The 24,137-nt window shown below is 51.2% G+C and overlaps 1 protein-coding gene across 3 annotated transcripts in view; it reads left to right on the top strand.

The window, feature by feature from the left end:
- Nucleotides 1-7,791: 7,791 nt before the first annotated feature.
- The window catches only part of LOC147737874 (uncharacterized), a 180,076-nt gene continuing 163,730 nt past the window's right edge, over nt 7,792-24,137 (top strand). For 2 of the 3 annotated variants that reach the window (XR_015303635.1, XM_086948047.1), the window contains exon 1: nt 7,816-7,940. The gene's annotated coding sequence lies outside the window, so the exon portion shown is untranslated. Of the gene's footprint in view, nt 7,941-24,137 lie in introns of all 3 variants that reach the window. The other variant, XM_086948032.1, reaches the window with a different exon arrangement.

The following is a 24,137-nucleotide window of genomic DNA, read 5'->3' on the forward strand; positions in this document are numbered from 1 at the left end:
GCTCCCTTTAGGATGGTTAGGCACATGTTACGTATCCTTTGTATTGCCCCCAGTATTCATTGCCCCACCAATGTATCATAATGATTATGTCCTTTACCACGATTTCGTGTTGAATCGTGTTAAACGTTCTGTTGTTTTGGATGACATCGATCAGACCGATACTGCTTTGCAACAATATGTGGACTTTAATTTGGGACTGTTTTCCTTTGTGGGGGCTGCACTGAATAGTCGGAAAATACGACGACTGACCCGTGTTGTTGAGGCTGTAGCCAATGATACTGCTATTGCATTAGGGAATATTACTGAAGAACTCCAGATTTCTAGGATTGTCACGCTCCAGAACCGAATGGTTCTAGATGTGGTTCTAGCTGACCGTGGGGGGCATGTAGAATCATCGGAAGTAGCTGCTGTGTATATGTACCTGATAATTCACCATCTGTTTATGATGCGATTTCAAAATTGATTGAAAAACAAAAGAGGGGCCCTGAATCTAAGGATTAATGACAAGAGGGAAACAACCCGCCAGGGCGAGAATACTAGAGAGAATCATGGAAATGGGTGTTCCCTAAATACCAGAAGAACAAAGTTCTAATCACACATACAGCTAGCCCACACAACCACAAGAAAGTAGTATTTATTCAAAGAAATTTTTTATTTTAATTTTTTTTTTATAAATACATTGTTTTCATAGAAAAATAATTTCATTAAGACAATGGAATAGTATCTGAAAAACTTTTCATAATCATATACAGAAATACAATATAAAAACTAGGACACGCAAAGATCATTCAAAAAAAGGCACAAAGTACATTCACTCCTACACTCAAACACACCTTTTATACAATCAAATACATACACAAACATTCACATACATATCACCACACACAAAAGCGGCAAAACTCCTTCTCCCTGCGGCGGTAGGATTCACCGGTGAATCCTACCGCCGCAGGGAGAAGGAGTTTTGCAGCTGCCTTCACCGTGGTCTTCAGTTAGTTCAGACCTTCGGGTCGTCGCAGGCTTTCTGTCTTGACTACGCCTAAAAGTCCGTGCTCTACGATGCCGCTTTCCCCTTTATAGAGGGCATGAGCCGACCATATTATTGAGACATTGGGCTGGTCTATTTTGCCCCCCTGACCCGCAGTGGTACTTCAGCTCCCTCCCTGAACCTCGCCTGGATCATCTACAGGCCCCTGAAATTGAGTTGCTCCGAATTTCGACTGTCTAGCAAGCGCATGTATCTACTGGATCCCTTTTTTACATTTGTTTGTTTGCCAATTACCTGCTATTCCTCTGAAACATCTCAGTGGTCCCGGTTCTGAGGGCCCCTAGAATACCCACCCTCAGCCTTTGCTGCTACTAGGACCGCTTCCCAGGACCTTGTGCCAGACGCCATTTACTGTGTCTGCCTGTTTTCTATTCCAAGTGCGCCCTGATGAAGGAAGCCTGTATTGGCACTTGTCCGAAACGCGCGTCGGCGCTTTTGTGTGTGGTGATATGTATGTGAATGTTTGTGTATGTATTTGATTGTATAAAAGGTGTGTTTGAGTGTAGGAGTGAATGTACTTTGTGCCTTTTTTGAATGATCTTTGCGTGTCCTAGTTTTTATATTGTATTTCTGTATATGATTATGAAAAGTTTTTCAGATACTATTCCATTGTCTTAATGAAATTATTTTTCTATGAAAACAATGTATTTATAAAAAAAAAATAATAAAAAAAAAATTAAAATAAAAAATTTCTTTGAATAAATACATCTTTCTTGTGGTTGTGTGGGCTAGCTGTATGTGTGATTAGAACTTTGTTCTTCTGGTATTTAGGGAACACCCATTTCCATGATTCTCTCTAGCGATTTCAAAATTGCACAAGATAGCTGCCGAAATACACCCGGACAATGGAACTTGGACTCTTTCAGGGTGGTTCTGGTCAATGCTCACCACTTGGGGTTGGAAAATGCTAAAGATTCTATGTATCATTGTTGGAATATTGTTTTCTGTATGTTTATGTATACAATGCGGCCCAGCCTTATGCTCCATGTGCTTATCAGCTTGCATACCATCAAGACGAGCTCTTGCTCAGAATAACATGATGCTTCACAAAGAAGTAGCTCAAATAATGCTAATTGATATCAAAGATGAACACCCTGATTATGTTCACTATGAGGTAGCTTCAGCTAAACGCTAAAAGGGTCGTCTGTCGTAATTTGACAATGGCCGAGTTAGCGCCTAGCTGTGCTACACGTTTTTCCCGCTTAAATTGGCTATACTTGGAAACGCCATCTTGTTTGTTACGGCGGCCATCTTAGATCATGAGCGGCCTCGTGGCCAACGTGCCCTTTAGTCCGTTGACCGTACCACTAACCACTCGAGTTTGCCCAGCAACAGGCTATTTTTAGTAACGGTCAAGCCTGTACATGCGCAGTCCCAATTGACCAGTCACCCCTCAGGAATGTGCCGCCAAACTGACCACCGGGGTTGTAACCCCTCCAATGAGCTGGCAGTGTTCCAAAAATGACCATATATGTACATAACGCTCTGTAACTCTGTACCGCCTATCTTTTTATTACCTGCATATTGTATAAAAGAACGGGTCACACCGATGTTCGGTGTGATACTTCTTGCATTACCGAAGGGTGCTGTAGGAATGTACCACCACCCCATGGGGTCTTAATAAACTTGTTCTTTGTACTTTTCAGTTTCCGTGCCAACAGTTCTTTCAATGTAAGTGGGTTATCTTCTGAACATGTAGGCCTTGGGAACCCGATACAACAGGTGGTGAACTCAATAGATGAGACATTAAAGGGTCTTGATCGACTTTCTCTTTCAACTCTTGTCCTTTACGTGGCAAGACTGGGTAACACTTATCTACCGCTAACTTCTTACTCCTAGACACTTGTTCACTTTCTTGTTCTTCCTCATTATCCCTAAATGCGACGGCAGCTTGTACCATTGACATACCTCTTTTATTCTTCTTCGCTAATTTCATTTCTTTCTGTTTGGCTTCTTTGCACCATAGGCGAAAGGAGTCAAACATCGCCGGCCGGGCTTTCTTCTTGAAAAGTTTAACTTCGAGATTATCTAAGATTTCCGTATCAAAGCTACCATATTGGGGCCATTTTAAAACACCATCCTTTCTGGTATATCTGACCCATACTTCATTATATGTGATAGGGCCTACGCCATGCTTCACATAGAGCTCATACGTTGGAGTTCCAATCGGAGGAACCGGACACGAGTCCTCCAATCGGGAATCCCTATTATTAAAACCAAGACAAAACAAATTTCCAAGTCTGCTAAGACCAGGCATCTTCGCTCACTAGTCTAGCTTCAAACTTCAAAGGATTATCGATTACGATATTTCTTGTGAATACACGAGTCCTTCGGCTTTGGCGCTTGCAAGTACCAAATCAAAGCTATCCCAAAGGATATTAAAACTAAGAACCAAACTAAGGACTGGGAGACGCTCCACTTATACTTAACTGAAGTATCGATGATCGATGACGTCACTAGAAGACTCGTCTATCGTTTCGCTCTACCAAGCATCGATGGGACCAAAACAGGGTGATAGTCAGGGCAGCAGTCCTTCGTAGCCGTCGGGACGCGGGGAACCTCGCAGCAAAGACCTTCGGAACCACGTCGACATACAGGGGTCGCTGGAGTGGCTGGCCGTCCTCTGGAATTTTCACACGAAGCTCCTCACGAACATCTGGCTTGGACCGACACCGCTTGATACCGCCCCGAGTAGGGCGCCAACTGAGGTACGGGGTTTTTAGGGTCCCGGTGGTGCCAGGGGAACACCCACTGACCTCTTGGTTCTTCCTGTTTTGGACCACAGAAACACAGAGTCTTCTAGGTGATGTCAAGGATCGGGTTTATTGGCTGCAACCAGTAACAGGTGTCCTAGAAGTACAACAACGTTTAGCGCATGTATGTTCTCAGGAGACTGCTCGTTTTTACAGAACCAGCCTTCTCTTTTTATACACAAATATAAGCTTCAGGCAAGAATTCTTTCTTTTACTGTCCGACCATATACATATTTTCAATACAAAGGAAAAGCAGAGTCATGATGGCATTTCCACATTTCAGTGTGTCCAGTTTGTGATCAATTACCCGGCAAGGCCCAACGTTTTCATCAGATATCGATGAACCCCCAATAAAATCGGGCACCTCCTCCTCGTAAAACTAGTCATAAAGAAGAAACAGGGACAGGTGTGTGTGAGATTAGCGTAGCTTGTATGCGATGAACGGTTTATGACATGTTGTGCCTTGATGCTAATCTTGCTCGGCCATTGGGATGAGTGCTGCCCGAACAGGTTCGGCTTGAAGCAGTGGAGTCAGCTCGCCCAGGTCACAGAGGAGTCAGCAAAGGTGTACGTGTCCTTTCAGATGGGATTCGGCTTTAGTCATTTTGACTATGTAAGGGCAACCACAAAATGGATGCCGCTCACAAAATGGAACCCGAGTGTCCAAGACGAAAACTGCGATTTAAAGGTGTTCGCGTCACTTGGTCATGACGCAAATGCATAGGTATAATGTCTCAATCATTACCGGTCTGCCGATACCAAACATGACATGGTACGATGATATTTTCTGACACGAGTGTAGAGCTTCGGTATCATACAACAGCAGGGTCCAGAATTTTCAGTACCACAGGACGCGGACTATACTTTCACTTCCCTCGTCCATTGTAAACGTTTATGCCTTGATCCTCCCAAACAGTACCTCTGATCATGATCTTCTGCAACTCAACCATAATCTTCGACTGTTGCAAACCCTTCAGGCCTTTGACGTATCTATACAGCACGGTATAAGGCTCCTGAAGACAAGCACAGATGGTGCCAATATCTGAGCCAGTACTTGGAGGAGAACGCTGGGTCCATCTCCTCTGCAAAGGTGCTGTGAGAGGGCAGGAAGGCCGATGAACAATTTGGCTGCCTATAAGTGCCACTGTGAGGCATAACAGTGTTGGTTGACTGACCTTGCGTTTCACCTGGCTCAGACGTATAACGCATTGCTGACACCTGCTCTTCTCAAGAAGCTGCTTGGAGCCAAGTATGATCTGAACTCCGATTACACACTGGAGGACCAGAGGGATACACTCTGTGGACGATATAGTAGGGGACGGTGAGATGGCCCCCTTTGCTACTCTCATGCGTGATTATGGGCTGCCACAATCGCACCACTGACAGTACCGACAGCTCATGCAGAGCCTGCGACACATGCTGGGCACTCCCCCTTATAATCTTGAGACTGTCACAATGTTGCATTATATCCTGATGTGGAAAGGATACAAGGACACTATGGTGGGATTGTATGTTACAGCTGCGGACAGCCTTTTTTGAGCTCCACTGCCCACAATTTATGCAGTTTGTTGGAGCAGAGACTGTGCCTCTCACTCTCTGAGCAGGACTGGCACAACCAGGAGGTCAGGTTGAAATTCAGTTATTTCAAGTTCCTACACTGGACACCGGAGTGCATCTATAAAGCACATATGGCAGACAATTCCAAGTGCTGGAGGTGCTGACGGTGTGGAGCACTCGCTTGTGACATTTTGCATTTCCGGTGGACTGTACAGTACGTTGTGCTATTGGGGCTCTGTTTGGAATACCTTGATGACCATCCTAGGGGTGGCACCACAATTGATGGCCCGTCTGACCTTGCTTCACAAAATGTCAATATTCCAGGATTTAACACGCCATGGTAAGAGTTATCTGGCTACGGCCTTCGTAGTGGGAGTTGGCTTTTTGGGGGGCGACCACAGGGCCCGGCACCCTGACTTTTCTCTCCTGTTCCTATGTCCCTTCCCCTCGTGTTCCCACTCGTCCTCCTTTCCTTATCATCTGCAGGATCTTCTGGGGCGTATCACCTCTATCTGGAGGGGTTATTTTAATTATTGTTTTTCCTGTTTTCAATGTCTTCTCACAAGTTCTAGTTTACACAGTATCTTGGACTCTGCTGGATCGATAAACTTCCATCCCTGTTTTATGCTCATTGTGTATGAAAAATCAATAGAGAAATGAGGTATTAAAAAAATACACAGAGTGGTGTCACTTAACATTTGACTTTGACAATTTCAAAGGAAGAGACATTACTGAATTTATAGACACGATCAGAACAAATGGAAAGTGATAAAATTAACAACCAAGTCTCACTAAAATAGACATTCAATTTAACATTCTGCTAAACTGTGTGCAGTACTCATGGTGAAATATGAGAAAAGTTCTGCCAACAAAATGTGGGACAGAGGGTCTGCTCTGTGCCGAATAGTCACGTGTGAAGTTCTAGTTAAACCCCATAGTTTGGAAGAATGGGCCAGGTTTGAGTGAGACTTCAGACCTACCTCCAAATGTGTTAGTGTCACTCGTGATGAGTGAGGCTTGAGGGCTCTGATGTATGCACGTCCAAACTAATGTCGGTGTCGAGGCATTCAAGGCTGCTTGCATGACACTGCTATAAAGAGTTGACACACTTACTAAGCAATGGTGTATTGATGACAAGCGTACTATGATATAGGGGCCTTTGTGAAGGAGTACAATATTTTCGAGTAATGAAATGCCCCTCCCCTGTTCTTCAGACCAGTGTTACCCACTCATTTTTATGATACAATGCAAACTGTGTGAGAAATTTCTGGTTCATACTTGATATCTCTATCTTAGGAATTAATTGTTTAAAAAATAAATTGCTTTATTTTTTATCAGTGAATCTTTGTTGAGAGAGGGAGGTGGTTACTGTAAACAAAACAACAAAGCCTGGAAGAGGCCACTATCTTAATATTTTAGGAGACAGTTGTGCTCTTAAATCAGACACTCCAAACCTAATTAGGGCCAAAATGTCAGTCTTGTTCTAGGATATAAAACCGTATCAAATATAAGGAGTAAGCCACAGACACAGTACAATTAGAAATAAGCTGTTCCTTTAATTGTTGCTATGACTCATGACCTATGCCGCATTGTCACTGATCTGATGTTTAGAACTCCATGGTATTTACCTCAGTTTACTTACCTATGTACCACACTGTGGATTTGAAAAACCTGCAAATAAATTATTTAAATAAATAAATAAGCTGTCCAGTTTAATTGCAAAACTGACTGAAATATTCATATATTCATTGAAATACAGATATATTAATTGAAATACAGATGTATTCATTGAAATACAGATTGCCACTTCCAGTTGTCACCTTTCTGTAAATACTCTTAACCCCTTTGCAGCGGGGGTAATTCCCCCGCTGTTCTAGGGGGCTCGCACAGCGCCCCGGTGCTGATGACGCCACGGTGCTCGTGGGCTGATGACGAGCCGAGCTTGTTACGGCCACGCCTGTTCCTTAGAACGCTCAGCACAGCAGGGGAATTATCCCCGTGTGTGAGCGTTCTAATGGTCATGACGAGCTGAGCTCGTCATCAGCACACGAGCACCGTGGCTGATGACGAACTGAGCTCGTCATCAGCATGGGAGGGGCTAAGTCCTTTACATCAGTATTTGGAAGATGCCCATCTGAAGTGAAGCTATAAATACTTTTTTACAGCAGCAACCAAGTGTGAGGCCCTGTACTTGAACTGTCTGACCCTTATAAACATTCACGTCTGTGACATCTGAAAGGTCTTTACAGGTATAAATGCTTGTTTATGTGAAATGTATTCACTCCTGGAGCGTGGAGGCAGCGGTTCCGTCAGCGGCCACCAGAGGGCGCTCCTCGTCTGCTGATGAAACCCACTGAGCTGCACATTGGATGAAAGCAGAAGGGTTTCCTCTTCCGGGTCAGCGGCGGCAGAGACAGCACCAGCAGCAGCAGTGACATCACTTCCAGCCTCTACAGAGGAGGGAGAGCCCCTGTGTGTCTGTGCAGTTACCTTCATCTTCTGCCCCCCTCAGACTCCAGATCAGCCCCCCCCCAGCCTCATGGGTAGGAGAGAGCCTGGACACGTCTGCACAGGTCTCTGCTCAGGTAGGAGATTGTCAGCACCTTCTGCTGTGTTTGTAGAAATAGACTGAATAATCCTGGAGGGAATCTCTGCAGGAGCCGGCCTGAGCTGGGCTCTTCTATCCGGGGTCCCCTGGGGCTGAGCTGGGCTCTTCTATCCGGGGGCACCTGGGGCTGAGCTGGGCTCTTCTATCCGAGGGCCTCTGGGGGGTTTCCTTCCGCCCTGGGGGTGTTTGTGAGCATCATTTGTGATAAAGAGGGGATCTGTGCACTGCCGCATTGTATCTTACTGCACTACGATGAATTTGTGTACACAGGATTGCTGTCTACTGCACTATGATAAATCTGCATTTATTTTATTTAATGCGATTTTATATAGCGCGAACATTACCCAAAGGTGTCAGAGCACTTTACAAAAGAACCAGTTGCGATACATAAGGACTTTGGATTGCATGAGTTACATAAGAGATACAAACAGAGAAAAAATTGCAAATGTACAAGTTGTAAAGTCACTCAAGGAGGGATACAAACAGATACACACTCTAAAATCACATAGAAATGGTGGTAAGTACAAAGGTCTACTACATATACTAGTGGGTGAAGCCATAGGGGTGTCAGGCTCTCTAACGGTAAAACTATCCCCGAGGGTCTCCCAGGCTCGGGCTGATGCTATTGTTCCTATCCCTTGTCTGGCTTATCTCAGGAGTAATCTCCCTTGACAACCCACCCACTTCTCCATCTCCTTCCTCCATGTGTGGTTGAGAGACTCCCGGTGGCTTCCAATTTCTGATAATTTCACGTTTTGCCTGGGCAAATGGCAAGTCTTGAAACTTGCTCTAAACTTTCGTCTTGGGTGTATGGGGAAACCATCCCAGGAGGCAATGCCCCGGGGAGTTACAAATTTCTCTCTCAGTGGCTACAACAATCGTAGTTATGACCCCTCCCCCCCCCCCCAAGTGAAGGGCATGACTAGAACATATGGAGAATATGACTTCCCCTTTCGGCTGCTTTCGACCATGTGAATAGAGAGAAGCTGTGGGCCCTGCTGATTAGATTAGGAGTTGAACAGGACTTAGTCAATATATTGAAAGCACTGCACTGGAATACCTCTGCTAAAGAGCGTTTCAATTCAGAAGGGGGCACCACATCACCTTTCCCATGTAACAGTGGGGTTAGGCAGGGTTGCATTCTAGCCCCATTTTTGTTCTCCATATATATCAATAACTTAGAGATGGAATTAAACAAACTAGGAGTAGATTCCCCCCAATTAGGTTCCCGCCCTGTCCCGGTCCTGTTATATGCGGACGACGCGGTGCTTCTAGCCCATACTCCTAAGGGACTCCAGAGTTTGATTGATGGGTCTGTCAGCTTTATGAATACGTTAGACTTATCTGCAAATCTGGATAAGTCCTACGTTATGCTGACAGGGACCAAACCGTGCAGGAAGTTTTCTTATAAGATAGGCACTCACAGACTAGGGCAGGTGCAGTCCTTTTCCTATCTAGGCCTGTTATTTGATGGGTTTTTAAACTTCAAACTTCTAGTGGAAGAACGACGCTCAAAACCGGTGGCCTCGACCGGGGCGATAATGAACTACGGACGTAGGCTGGGAAGGTGGTCGACCGAACAAGTCATGACCTATATAGATCGATTTGTTGCTCTAAAGTGGCATATGGGTCTGAAGTTTGGGGTTTTTCAAAGACCCAGCAGTTACAGGCAGAGGAAAATAAATACTTTAGAAAGGTACTCAAAACCCCGCAAGTATCCCCGCCTGTATCATTCACGAGGAACTGGGAGGGGCATACATGGAGGACCTAATAAAGGTTAGACCTCTTATAGCCTGGCTGAAGATCTGGACTAATAACGAAGCAGGCCTAAGCAGACAAATTATTACAAACTGCCTGAAAAGGGACATAGGAATGTGTATTCCCTGGTTAAAATATGTGAAGGGCACATTCGAGGGAATTGTTTGCAATAACCTTTTTACTAACCCCAATGAAATTACCCCCCATGACAAACTGAGAGTCAAAAAAAATTGGGGGAATGGGCAGCTTCACGCAGGGCCGCTGTAGAAGAACGCAAACCCACAGTTGGTGCCTATTGAGTAATGAAAACAGAGGAAGGAATGGAACCTTGCCCCCATGCACAACGCACAGGACAGATTTTTAATGACTTGTTTTAGGCTCAACCTTTTACATCACATACTGGCTGATCCACCAGGTTTTACTTCAACGGTTAAGCAGAAGGGTACCTGCAGCTGCGACAATAGGTCTCCGCAGGATACCCTTCATTTTGTACTCTTATGTTCATCTTACACTTTACCGAGACGTAGTTTTTTAGTAGGAATTTTAAAACAGGCAAAGTTTAAACACGCCAAGGTTGCTTTATTGTTTTTGCAAAGGGCCAATGATCCTCACACTCTGTTTTGTATTATGACTTTTATAAAGGTTTCTATAAGGTTACGGAACTCAAGAGGGCGGTGTTGAATGTATCTCCATTGTCTATTGTTTAATTACTGGCACATGAATTGTATTTTATGGATTTTAACAGTTTATTATGTACTTTTATGGTATTTTTTAAATACCGAATAAAGATCTATTGACTTGACTTGACTTGACTTCCCCTTTCCCCACATATAGGACAGGCCACGTTGGCTAGATGGAAATATATCTACCCACACCCTCCGGGTGAGTCATGACCTATGAAGGACATAATAATTGATTACTTTAAAGCATGCATTTCCGCAGACTTTGGGCGTTCTCTCCAGGGTGGTGTCCCACGGCTTAGCAGCAATAGGGACTCCCAGATCCTCCTCCCACCGTTATCATAATTGTTCTAATGGTTGTTTGAGATACTTTCGCAATGCTCCATATGAGCACGTCTCCATCTTGACAGGGCCCCCGATAGTGCTACATATTGGCAGCACTTTAGCGTAGGAGGATCTAAAGAGCCGGTACCCCAGTGTTTCCTAAATACCCTGATGAGCACTCTGTGTAGAAGAAAAAGTCCTTGGGTAGATTGAATTCTGCTCAGAGCTCTTCGAAGGGAAGTAACTCCGAATCTCTTAAGAGGCCCCCCACCCAAATCGCCCCAGCTTCAGCCAAGATTTCAAGACTGCCCCAGCTACCACCATCGGTCAGTGGTGTCAACTCTTAAGAATATGGTATTTTGGGATGCGGTACAGCGGCCTGTTTCCAGGCTTATAGGAAAGCGACTGTGTGGATGGAGTTGATCAGGATAGGAGTATTGACTTTGCTGATAGGGTGATCTTGTTCCAAAAGAAGTCCAAGAGATCATTGCATGAGTCTTGTGAGAGGGTGATGTTGCTGGTGGCGGCTGTGGGTGCCGTGAATTCTCTGATGATGGAGATGGATTTCTTTGCTGTTGCTGTTGCTGTTGCCGGCTTTGATGTGGTCTGTGAGAGCTGTTTGCTTGCCATTCTGAGTTTGTTGGCTGTTGTGTCTCAGGGGGGATTTGAAGACGTTGTTGTCGGAGATGTTTTAGCTCGTTCTCCGCTTCCATTCCAGTTACTTGCAATGCTTCTTTGCCATCCTGAGTTCTTCTGTGTACCAGCTGGCCTGTGTTCGATATTTGATGTTTTGCTTTGCTTGAAGGGGGCCAGGGTGTTGATGCGGGTAGTGATCCATTAGTTGAAGTTCTTGATATCTCCCTTTAGGTTGCTAGTTTGCATAGGGGGGCGTGCAGAGAGGGCGCAGCCCAGTCCTTCTCTGAGATGATCTTTAGCAGCAGTGGGTCCGGTTCGAGTTGGTGGGGCTCCTATGGTCCGGGATGGTGATGTTAAGCTGATGAGGGAGTTTTCAGACCAAGTGATGAGTGTTGGTTTGTTGACCGTGATGTTGCTCACTGAGGGGAAGATCTGGTCCAGGAGGTGTCTATCGGTGTGGGTTGATCCAGTAATGTGCTGAGTAAGGTTGAGAATGCTGAGGCTTTTGAGTTCCTATGAATAGTAGGATGTGATCACTAATTCTTTTATAAAACACTCCTATTGAAACAAGCACAAATGATTAAAATAGTCAAAGTGTGTCGGCACATTTATATACAGGTTCATCTGCCCACTGCAATGGGTCATCGATGATGAAGCTCTAGTCACCTCCATAAGAGGAAACAATACTGACTTAGACCAGTTCATGGTTTTGCCGCAAGACTGCTAAAGCATATGATTTTGTGGATCACTTGTGAAGTGGTAAGCTGAGGGTCTCACGGGCGAAGAGCAAAACCATCCTCATACATAGAACCTAGGACGCTTCTGTCGTATAAGGCGAGTCCTTTTTGTGAGTTTTGTTGACATAGTCGGGCCGCCAGTGGTTCCATGGCAATGGCCAAAAGAAGAGGTGACAGGACATCCCTGTCTGGTGCCTCTGGCTACAAGAAATCCGTCTTTATTTTGCCACTGATGCGCAATATGGCGCATGGAGATGTATACAAGAGTTTAATCGAGCTGACGAATCGCTGCAGTTGATACTACAAGAAGAGCCATTCTAATGAATCAAACGCCCTGTTGGCTTCAAGTAGGATTGCCACCGCCTTAGGCTGAGAATCGATGGAATGCACAAGCGCAAACATCATGCATACATTGTGAGATGCATTGCACCTAGATACAACCCTGACTGGTCCGGGTGGACTGCCAGGTAGCAGCGGTGTTAGGCGGGTGGTGAGAAGCTTGGGAAGTATTTTATTGTCAACATTGATCATTGAAAGTGGCGGTAGAAGTGACATTGATCTGGTGGGTTCCCAGGATTCATGATGGACACATGTTGGACAGGCCACGTGAAGGGCTTGCTTCCTCCCCGCATGACAGGGCCCGAGCCCCGGCTCTCCAGGTGTTACCCACAGAAGCAACCCGCTTCCCGTCTCATACGGGACTCCTACCCCCGGACATCTCTGCAGCACAAGGCCGAAGCACTACCGGCCCCCTCGCCCGGCCTGGCCGCCATCTTGGACACTGCACCACGAGGCCGCGTGGCCTCAGATCGACCCTAACCCTGGGCCTGGCCAGGCCCCGACATCCCGGCACCACCATCCACCCAGGAGGTGAACGGACCACTTGGCAGGTCAATGGGAGAAAGAAGTGTTGATGGCTCTCCCCCGCCAGGTGCCGATCGCCCCCAGCTCCCCCGGGCGCTGGCTCCACCCCCCTGCTGGGTGTCTGGACTCCCTCATCCCGGACCTCCCGACCTCCAAGTGCGAGGGTCCGGACATCAAAGGGCGCCAGACCTATAACTGGGGCAGCTCCAGAGCAGGAAGGCAGTTGTATCCTGGAGTCGAGAGACGCAGTGAAGAACTCATCCTTGACGGACTATTGACGCTGCCATAGCCCTGCCTTGCGAACGATTGTCCTGCCTGCTGGCGCTGCCGCAACCTTCTGAAACCTTCATCCTCGTCGGGACCTGCTGGCGCTGCCGCGGACCGTTGTAACCACCACCTTCACCGGGACCTGCTGGCGCCGCCGCGGACCGTCGCTACCTTCGATCATCTCGGGACCTGCTGGCTCCGCCGTGGCCCGACCCTCTAGAACGCCGAGCTCGAGGATTGTGAGCTATCCCTCTGATCATTGCTTCTGCCAGATTGGTAACAAGACTGTCCCGCTACCCCCTTTTCCCATCCAAGAGACTAGAACCGAGGGGACCCCTGAGTCCAGACCTCCTTGTACCATTCTACCGTACTTAAAGCTTACTTATAAAGAACGTTAAACCTTATCCTTGTGTGGTGTACATCTGTGGGGGGGAAGTTACTCGTCTGTACGATCGCTGGAGACGGCTCTCCCCGGAGACCTCTCCCCTGTCCTCGGCCGACCCTCCAGGTCCCGTCTAACATTGGTGGCCAGCGGCGCGATCCGAATCAACGCGTAATCGTACAGAGAGTAGCTCACCCCACGACGAAACCACAATGACAACCAAAGAAAGCGGATCCACCGAGAAATTCCAGATGGAGAAATTGGAAGAATACAGCCATCGTGAGTTGAAACAATTCTGCATTGAACTAGGCATCGCTACCACCGGCCTGAGTACTAAAGACGATTTCAAGCACGCCATTGAGTCATGGGCAGAAACCGGGGCCATCAGACCCCCGGACCAAAATGTTGCAACATCAGAGAGGAACACCACGGTTCCCGAGGAGCGAAGCACGGGTCTCTCGCAGGAAGAGATCCAAGAGAGAGAAAGAAGCAGACTACATGAATTAGAGATGGCCCGGCTCAAAATGGACGGTGAACTCAAATTAGCCGAACAAAAACTGAACCTAGAACATCTGCGGCTCCGAGAAGAACGGGAAGAAAAACAGAGACAAAGAGAACTCGAAGAAAAGAGACTAGCGTATGAACACGAGCGCAAGCTAGCAGAAATAGACTTACGTAAGCAGAACAAAGAATAAGGGGTGCCCGAGCAACCGCGCACCCCAGGAGCGGCAGAAAAGAAAGTACACATCCCCAAGGATGTCGTTCGAGAGTGTTTCCGAGATGACGACATACAACAGTAGTTCAAGGCCTATGAGATCGCCATGACCTCCCACCGGATCGATCGAAGCGACTGGGGAGCCGGTCTATGGGGGAGGTTCGTCAATGAGGGCCGCGATGCCCTGCTACAGCTACCAGACCACCTGATGACCTCCTATGACCACATGAAGGCTACCCTCCTCACCCGATATGGACTCACACCCAAAATGTACCGCCAGAGGTTCCGCGACTGCACCCGGATCCCGGGTACAACTTGGGTGGAGTACGTAAACTATTTCAGCCGAGCCTTCGAGGGTTGGATCAAGGGAAGCAATGTAACGACCTATGAACAACTCTTTAATCTCATGGTGTGGGAGCACCTCTCTAACAACTGCTTCGTCGAGCTCAGGCAGCACCTCCTCGACAGTAAATTGACTGATCCACGACAGCTCGCCGCCGAGGCTGACCGGTGGGAGATTACCCGAGTAGGCCGGAATGGGCCGCATGAACAGAACCGGAACCACCAAGGTCAGCACCGTCCCCGAGGGGGAGGAGGCCAGGGACGAGGAAGAGACACCGCCCCAGCCGCTCCCGCTGCCAGCACACCACCCCCGGCCAACCGGGGCAACCCCCCGGCGCGCCCGGGGTACAGAGCCAATGTCACGTGTCACCGATGCCAGCGAGTCGGCCACTACGCAAATGACCCGAACTGTCCACAGAACCAGACTCCGAGACCCCGCCAGATGGCTGCCGCCGCCCTGGGGGAAGAACAAATCTCAGCAGAACAAGAGGAGTGCGAACAGGAACACCAGGAGTGGGAACCAGCCGCCATGGTTCTAGCGTGCCTAGGTGGAAGAGACATGGTCCCGCGGGCCCCCCTACCCGCCAACACCCGGAAATATAGTCAGTGGGTGAACATTAATGGGCGCAGGGCTGAAGCCCTACGTGACACCGGGGCCAGTGTGACAGCCGTCCGCTGTCACCTGGTGACCCCAGAACAGATCCTGCCGAACATTCTCTGCCCTGTCCGTTCAGCCGACAATTCGGAGAGCCTGTGCTGGATGGCCTGCGTCCCCTTCGAGTGGGGAGGAGTCTCTGGCATGTTGAAAGTGACGGTCCGAGATGATGCCCCCGTGGACTGCCTCCTGGGGAATGATCTTGAGAGTTCCCCGTGGGCCGCCGTAGAGAGAAGAGAGCACCTGGGGATGTTGGGCCTCCCGGACTGGGCGTGCGTAACCACCCGGTCCATGGCTGCCCGTACCATCCCCCAACCCGAAGAACCTGAATGGCCAGCGCCTCCTCCCCCGGTCGCTCCAGTAGAAGACACCGACCGTGCCGACCCCACAGAGCAAACCCCCGAAGGGCTCGCTCAGCCCCAGGACCTTCCCGACCTGGCTCAGTGGCGTCAGGAAGGGGGGCCCACCCAGGAACAGTTCCGTCAAGAGCAGAAGACCTGTCCCTCCCTCGAGGGACTCCGCCAGCAAGCCCTCGCCCAGAGCGCAGGGGATACCTCCGGAGCCCATTGGATCTATTGGGACAACGACCTGTTGTACAGTGAACAGAGAATCGCGGAGTTAGGGGCTAGTCGAGTGCTAGTGGTGCCCCTCCGCTCTAGAGACTTCTTGCTAAACCTGGCCCACGATGTCCCCCTGGCTGGTCACCTGGGTCAGGACAAAACCTACAGTCGCCTGGTGACCCACTTTTTCTGGCCCAAGATGAGGAACGACGTACTCAATCACTGCCGGTCTTGCCCCACGTGCCAGGCCAGCGGGAAGAGTGGCCGCAAACTGAAAGCACCTCTGCAGCCTTTCCCAGTTGTCACAACCCCGTTCGAGAGGGTGGGAATAGACATTGTGGGGCCCCTGGACCCCCGTACAGTGCAAGGACATCGGTTCATCCTGGTACTGGTGGACCACGCCACCCGCTACCCCGAGGCTGTCCCCTTGCGCACTGTAACAGCCCCGGTGGTCGGCCGAGCCTTGATGGGGATCTTCTCCCGGGTAGGCTTTCCCCGAGAAGTCGTCAGCGACCGAGGCACAAACTTTATTTCAAAGTCCATGAAGTCCCTCTGGCAACAGTGCGGGGTCACCTACCGATTCACGACCCCCTATCACCCTCAAGGAAACGGACTAGTCGAGCGGTTCAACCGCACGCTTAAAGGGATGATTGGGGGGTTGGAAGAGCCCCTCCGTCGCCAGTGGGATGTGCTACTGCCGTGCCTCCTCTTTGCATAGCGAGAGGTCCCCCAGAAGTCCCTCGGCTTCAGCCCGTTTGAACTCTTATACGGACACCCTGTGCGAGGGCCCCTCAGCCTAGTCCAAGAAGGTTGGGAGATGGCCCCCCTAAAGAACCCTCCAGATGTCTTTAAGTACCTCCTGACCCTACGCAATCAGACCAGGCGGTTCAGGGAAATGGCAAAAGCGAACCTTGAGGCCAGTCAGGAGGACATGAAAAAGTGGTACGATCAAAATGCCTCCTCCATCGAATTCGAACCCGGCCAACAAGTGTGGGTGATGTCCCCCACCGAACCATGCGCCTTGCAGGACAAATGGACAGGGCCCTTCAAAGTGGTCGAGCGCAAGAGCCCTGTCACCTATCTCATCGATATGGAATCTTCACGGAACCCCCTCCGGGTCCTCCACGCCAATAGACTCAAACCCCACTTTGTGCGCTCGGAGCTCAGCCTCCTGATGGCTACAGACAGCGGAGCCGAAGAAGACTCCGAGCCCCTCCCCGATCTCCTGAAGGCCCGGGAGAAAGATGGTTCCGTGGACGGGGTCCGACTCTCGGAGGCCCTCACCCCGGAACAGCGCCAAGGCTGCCGAGACCTCCTGCTGCAGTTCGCAACTCTGTTTTCCCTCACCCCCGGGGTCACCCCCTGGTGCTTGCACGACGTGGACACTGGGGACATTCCCCCTATCCGACATCGGGCCTACCGCGTACCAGATCGGGTACGGGCCTGCATCCAAGAGGAGGTGTCCAAGATGCTCACGCCCGGGGTCATCGAGCCCTCAGACAGCCCCAGGGCCAGCCCAGTGGTACTGGTACCCAAAGCTGCCGCCCCCGGCATCACTCCCGAGCTCCGATTCTGCGTCGACTACCGGGGCTTGAACGCTGTCACCAGAACCAACGCACATCCCATCCCCCGAGCGGATGAACTGATCGACCGCATGGGAGCTGCCCGCTACCTCAGCATCTTCGACCTGACAGCGGGCTACTGGCAGATCGGTCTCACGCCCAAGAACGATCCGCCTTCTCCACCCCTGATGGCCACTACCACTTCAAGGTCATGCCATTCGGCATGAAGAATGCCCCAGCTACTTTTCAGCGACTAGTGAACCACGTCCTGGCGGGACTCAAGGAATTCAGCGCCGCCTACCTGGACGATATCGCTGTGTACAGCCGCCACTGGTCCGACCACCTCCACCACCTCCGAGAGGTCCTGCAGGCCCTCCAACGAGCCGGCCTCACGATCAAGGCCAGCAAATGCCAAATTGGTCAGGGGTCCGTGACCTATCTCGGGCACCAGGTGGGAAGCGGTCTGGTGGCCCCTCTTCAACTCAAGATCGCTGCCATCCAGTCCTGGCAGCCCCCCATCACCCAGACCAAGGTCCGCGCCTTCTTGGGGCTCACTGGCTACTACCGGCGGTTCGTGAGGGACTATGGCAGCATTGTGGGGCCCCTCACGGAACTCACGTCCAAAAACTCCCCAAAGAAGGTCAACTGGACCCCAGACTGTCAAACGGCCTTCGAGAAGCTGAAGGCCGCCATGTGCTCCGCCCCTGTGCTCCAGGCCCCCGACTACAGTCAGGAATTCATTGTCCAAACGGATGCCTCTGACCATGGCATTGGGGCAGTCCTTTCCCAGTTGAACCCCGAAGGACTTGACCAACCAGTGGCCTTCATCAGCAGACGTCTCCTGGCCCGAGAGCAACGCTGGAGCACCATCGAGAGGGAGGCCTTTGCAGTGGTATGGGCCCTCAAAAAGCTCCGGCCTTATCTCTTCGGTACCCACTTCCGGGTGCAGACAGATCATCGGCCCCTGCAGTGGCTAATGCAGATGCGGGGGGAAAACCCAAAACTATTGCGTTGGTCCATCTCCCTGCAGGGGATGGACTTCACTGTGGAACATCGACCTGGGCAAGACCACGCCAACGCAGATGGCCTGTCACGCTTTTTCCGCCTCGACGAGGAGAGTCCCCAAGAGGATGGGTGACTCTCCCCGCCTTCAGCTGGGGGGGACGCATGTTGGACAGGCCACGTGAAGGGCTTGCTTCCTCCCCGCATGACAGGGCCCGAGCCCCGGCTCTCCAGGTGTTACCCACAGAAGCAACCCGCTTCCCGTCTCATACGGGACTCCTACCCCCGGACATCTCTGCAGCACGAGGCCGAAGCACTACCGGCCCCCTCGCCCGGCCTGGCCGCCATCTTGGACACTGCACCACGAGGCCGCGTGGCCTCAGATCGACCCTAACCCTGGGCCAGGCCAGGCCAGGCCCCGACATCCCGGCACCACCATCCACCCAGGAGGTGAACGGACCACTTGGCAGGTCAATGGGAGAAAGAAGTGTCGATGGCTCTCCCCCGCCAGGTGCCGATCGCCCCCAGCTCCCCCGGGCGCTGGCTCCACCCCCCTGCTGGGTGTCTGGACTCCCTCATCCCGGACCTCCCGACCTCCAAGTGCGAGGGTCCGGACATCAAAGGGCGCCAGACCTATAACTGGGGCAGCTCCAGAGCAGGAAGGCAGTTGTATCCTGGAGTCGAGAGACGCAGTGAAGAACTCATCCTTGACGGACTATTGGCGCTGCCATAGCCCTGCCTTGCGAACGATTGTCCTGCCTGTTGGCGCTGCCGCAACCTTCTGAAACCTTCATCCTTGTCGGGACCTGCTGGCGCTGCCGCGGACCGTTGTAACCACCACCTTCACCGGGACCTGCTGGCGCCGCCGCGGACCGTCGCTACCTTCGATCATCTCGGGACCTGCTGGCTCCGCCGCGGCCCGACCCTCTAGAACGCCGAGCTCGAGGATTGTGAGCTATCCCTCTGATCATTGCTTCTGCCAGATTGGTAACAAGACTGTCCCGCTACCCCCTTTTCCATCCAAGAGACTAGAATCGAGGGGACCCCTGAGTCCTGACCTCCTTGTAACCATTCTACCGTACTTCAAGATTGCTTATAAAGAACGTTAAACCTTATCTTTGTGTGGTGTACATCTGTGGGGGGGAAGTTACTTGTCTGTACGATCGCTGGAGACGGCTCTCCCCGGAGGCCTCTCCCCTGTCCTCGGCCGACCCTCCAGGTCCCGTCTAACAACACTTATAGTAGGGGTGGGGGGGCTTCCAACATGGAGAGCTTCATTGTAAAGTGCTAGCAAGTTGGGGGCAGTGATCTGACCATATTCCTTATAAAAGGAAACGGTGAGTCCAACCAGCCCCGGGACTTGTCATCAGGCAGGCTCTGGATCGTCCGTACAATATCCTGAACATCGAGATACTGCTGATGGATGTTTTTGAGCCAAATCATTTGGACAGAATCGAGTTACTGTTCCAGCAGGACTGAGTCAAAGGTAATCGTTGAAATATAGAGGTTAGTGCAGAAGGAGGTCACCGTGTATGCAGAGTCTGCTCGTCATCCTCAAGTTCCGAAATGTAGTCACCAGCCCAAAGTTAAGAGGAAAGAAACCAGACCTCCTGCAACCCCTGCTCCTCCCACCTGTAACTGGGAGCTGGTGTGTATTGGGAACAATCAGTGCTCTAAGACCCGCAGGATTAGTTTATAAATAATTTCCAGAGCTCTTTCCACTCATGGATGACCAGACAGGAGAAACCCACAGTGTACACTTTAGAGGGCTTTGATGGAAAGGAATGCCCCATCCAACCAGAGATACTAGGCAAGCATGTTGTGAGCAATATAAACAGAAGAAGCAGGATGATATGAGCAAGAACACGGTGGATTAGGAACAATGGTGATGTGATTGATGGCTTTTGATGTAATCAATGTATGATGAAAGTCCCTCCCCCCCAATCCAGGGTCCAAGCGGAGTTAACCCTATTCAGTGGGAATCGTGGCTACATGTATCTCTCAGCAGCCCTGACATGCATTCTTTACCAGATGTTGCCTTGATCTTCTGCTGTGCCCGACTTCAAAGACAAGGTCGCTCTGTGATTCTTTTGGCATTTCATCCTCCTAGAGTCGAGCCATCAAGTCCATGCCCTTCAGGGGTTAGATGAGTGCATCACCAGCCTCCCTCTGTCTGACAATCTGAAGATATCCTCTGATGAGATGTCTGTGCATTGAGGTTAAATACACCTTGTATTAGAAAGAGTCAGAACTCCTGACTTGTGATGTAAAACGCACACATTAGCAAATGAATTCTGTTGCACAAAAATGTATTTACAATGAGTGAATAAAATGGGGAGCACAAGAACGAGAAGAATGAAAGTACACAGCAGCATCCTGGTTTGTTGGTTGGAATCTCATGGGTAACTCTATTCACCCAAGACCTCCCACAGGTCAGGGAGGCCTTCCAAATGTGAGTGATCGGCACATTGTCTCCCAACGACTCTTTAAACCATGGGGACTTGCAAACATTTTCTCATGGGTCAAAAAAGTATGGTCTGTGACGTGGCAGAGAGCTGTATCCAAGCCTGCAGTGCGGGGATGGGACTGTGCGTGAGGTTGGTGTAGGAGACATGATGCACGTGTGTGGTGTGGCAGAGAGCTGTATCAAAGCCAGCAGTGCGGGGATGGGACTGTGCGTGAGGTTGGTGTAGGAGACGTGATGCACGTGTGTGATGTGCAGAGAGCTGTATCCAAGCCTGCAGTGCGGGGATGGGACTGTGCGTGAGGTTGGTGTAGGAGACGTGATGCACGTGTGTGATGTGCAGAGAGCTGTATCCAAGCCAGCCGTGCGGGGATGGGACTGTGCGTGAGGTTGGTGTAGGAGACATGATGCACGTGTGTGGTGTGGCAGAGAGCTGTATCAAAGCCTGCAGTGCGGGGATGGGACTGTGCGTGAGGTTGGTGTAGGAGACGTGATGCACGTGTGTGGTGTGGCAGAGAGCTGTATCCAAGCCTGCAGTGCGGGGATGGGACTGTGCGTGAGGTTGGTGTAGGAGACGTGATGCACGTGTGTGGTGTGGCAGAGAGCTGTATCAAAGCCAGCAGTGCGGGGATGGGACTGTGCGTGAGGTTGGTGTAGGAGACGTGATGCACGTGTGTGGTGTGGCAGAGAGCTGTATCCAAGCCTGCCGTGCGGGGATGGGACTGTGCGTGAGGTTGGTGTAGGAGACGTGATGCACGTGTGTGGTGTGGCAGAGAGCTGTATCGAAGCCAGCCGTGCGGGGATGGGACTGTGCGTGAGGTTGGTGTAGGAGACATGATGCACGTGTGTGGTGTGGCAGAGAGCTGTATCCAAGCCTGCAGTGCGGGGATGGGACTGTGCGTGAGGTTGGTGTAGGAGACGTGATGCACGTGTGTGGTGTGGCAGAGAGCTGTATCCAAGCCTGCAGTGCGGGGATGGGACTGTGCGTGAGGTTGGTGTAGGAGACGTGATGCACGTGTGTGGTGTGGCAGAGAGCTGTATCCAAGCCTGCAGTGCGGGGATGGGACTGTGCGTGAGGTTGGTGTAGGAGACGTGATGCACGTGTGTGGTGTGGCAGAGAGCTGTATCCAAGCCTGCAGTGCGGGGATGGGACTGTGCGTGAGGTTGGTGTAGGAGACGTGATGCACGTGTGTGATGTGGCAGAGAGCTGTATCCAAGCCTGCAGTGCGGGGATGGGACTGTGCGTGAGGTTGGTGTAGGAGACGTGATGCACGTGTGTGATGTGGCAGAGAGCTGTATCCAAGCCTGCAGTGCGGGGATGGGACTGTGCGTGAGGTTGGTGTAGGAGACGTGATGCACGTGTGTGATGTGCAGAGAGCTGTATCCAAGCCTGCCGTGCGGGGATGGGACTGTGCGTGAGGTTGGTGTAGGAGACATGATGCACGTGTGTGGTGTGGCAGAGAGCTGTATCCAAGCCTGCAGTGCGGGGATGGGACTGTGCGTGAGGTTGGTGTAGGAGACGTGATGCACGTGTGTGGTGTGGCAGAGAGCTGTATCCAAGCCTGCAGTGCGGGGATGGGACTGTGCGTGAGGTTGGTGTAGGAGACGTGATGCACGTGTGTGGTGTGGCAGAGAGCTGTATCAAAGCCTGCAGTGCGGGGATGGGACTGTGCGTGAGGTTGGTGTAGGAGACGTGATGCACGTGTGTGGTGTGGCAGAGAGCTGTATCCAAGCCAGCCGTGCGGGGATGGGACTGTGCGTGAGGTTGGTGTAGGAGACATGATGCACGTGTGTGGTGTGGCAGAGAGCTGTATCCAAGCCTGCAGTGCGGGGATGGGACTGTGCGTGAGGTTGGTGTAGGAGACATGATGCACGTGTGTGGTGTGGCAGAGAGCTGTATCCAAGCCTGCAGTGCGGGGATGGGACTGTGCGTGAGGTTGGTGTAGGAGACATGATGCACGTGTGTGGTGTGGCAGAGAGCTGTATCCAAGCCTGCAGTGCGGGGATGGGACTGTGCGTGAGGTTGGTGTAGGAGACATGATGCACGTGTGTGGTGTGGCAGAGAGCTGTATCCAAGCCTGCAGTGCGGGGATGGGACTGTGCGTGAGGTTGGTGTAGGAGACATGATGCACGTGTGTGGTGTGGCAGAGAGCTGTATCCAAGCCTGCAGTGCGGGGATGGGACTGTGCGTGAGGTTGGTGTAGGAGACGTGATGCACGTGTGTGGTGTGGCAGAGAGCTGTATCCAAGCCTGCAGTGCGGGGATGGGACTGTGCGTGAGGTTGGTGTAGGAGACGTGATGCACGTGTGTGGTGTGGCAGAGAGCTGTATCCAAGCCTGCCGTGCGGGGATGGGACTGTGCGTGAGGTTGGTGTAGGAGACGTGATGCACGTGTGTGGTGTGGCAGAGAGCTGTATCCAAGCCAGCCGTGCGGGGATGGGACTGTGCGTGAGGTTGGTGTAGGAGACGTGATGCACGTGTGTGGTGTGGCAGAGAGCTGTATCCAAGCCTGCAGTGCGGGGATGGGACTGTGCGTGAGGTTGGTGTAGGAGACGTGATGCACGTGTGTGGTGTGGCAGAGAGCTGTATCCAAGCCTGCAGTGCGGGGATGGGACTGTGCGTGAGGTTGGTGTAGGAGACGTGATGCACGTGTGTGGTGTGGCAGAGAGCTGTATCCAAGCCTGCAGTGCGGGGATGGGACTGTGCGTGAGGTTGGTGTAGGAGACGTGATGCACGTGTGTGGTGTGGCAGAGAGCTGTATCCAAGCCTGCAGTGCGGGGATGGGACTGTGCGTGAGGTTGGTGTAGGAGACATGATGCACGTGTGTGGTGTGGCAGAGAGCTGTATCCAAGCCTGCAGTGCGGGGATGGGACTGTGCGTGAGGTTGGTGTAGGAGACGTGATGCACGTGTGTGGTGTGGCAGAGAGCTGTATCCAAGCCTGCAGTGCGGGGATGGGACTGTGCGTGAGGTTGGTGTAGGAGACGTGATGCACGTGTGTGGTGTGGCAGAGAGCTGTATCCAAGCCTGCAGTGCGGGGATGGGACTGTGCGTGAGGTTGGTGTAGGAGACGTGATGCACGTGTGTGGTGTGGCAGAGAGCTGTATCCAAGCCTGCAGTGCGGGGATGGGACTGTGCGTGAGGTTGGTGTAGGAGACGTGATGCACGTGTGTGGTGTGGCAGAGAGCTGTATCCAAGCCTGCAGTGCGGGGATGGGACTGTGCGTGAG

This window comes from Lissotriton vulgaris, chromosome 1_1 (assembly GCF_964263255.1).
Source record: "Lissotriton vulgaris chromosome 1_1, aLisVul1.2, whole genome shotgun sequence".
In the NCBI taxonomy this organism is placed as follows: Eukaryota; Metazoa; Chordata; class Amphibia; order Caudata; family Salamandridae; genus Lissotriton; species Lissotriton vulgaris.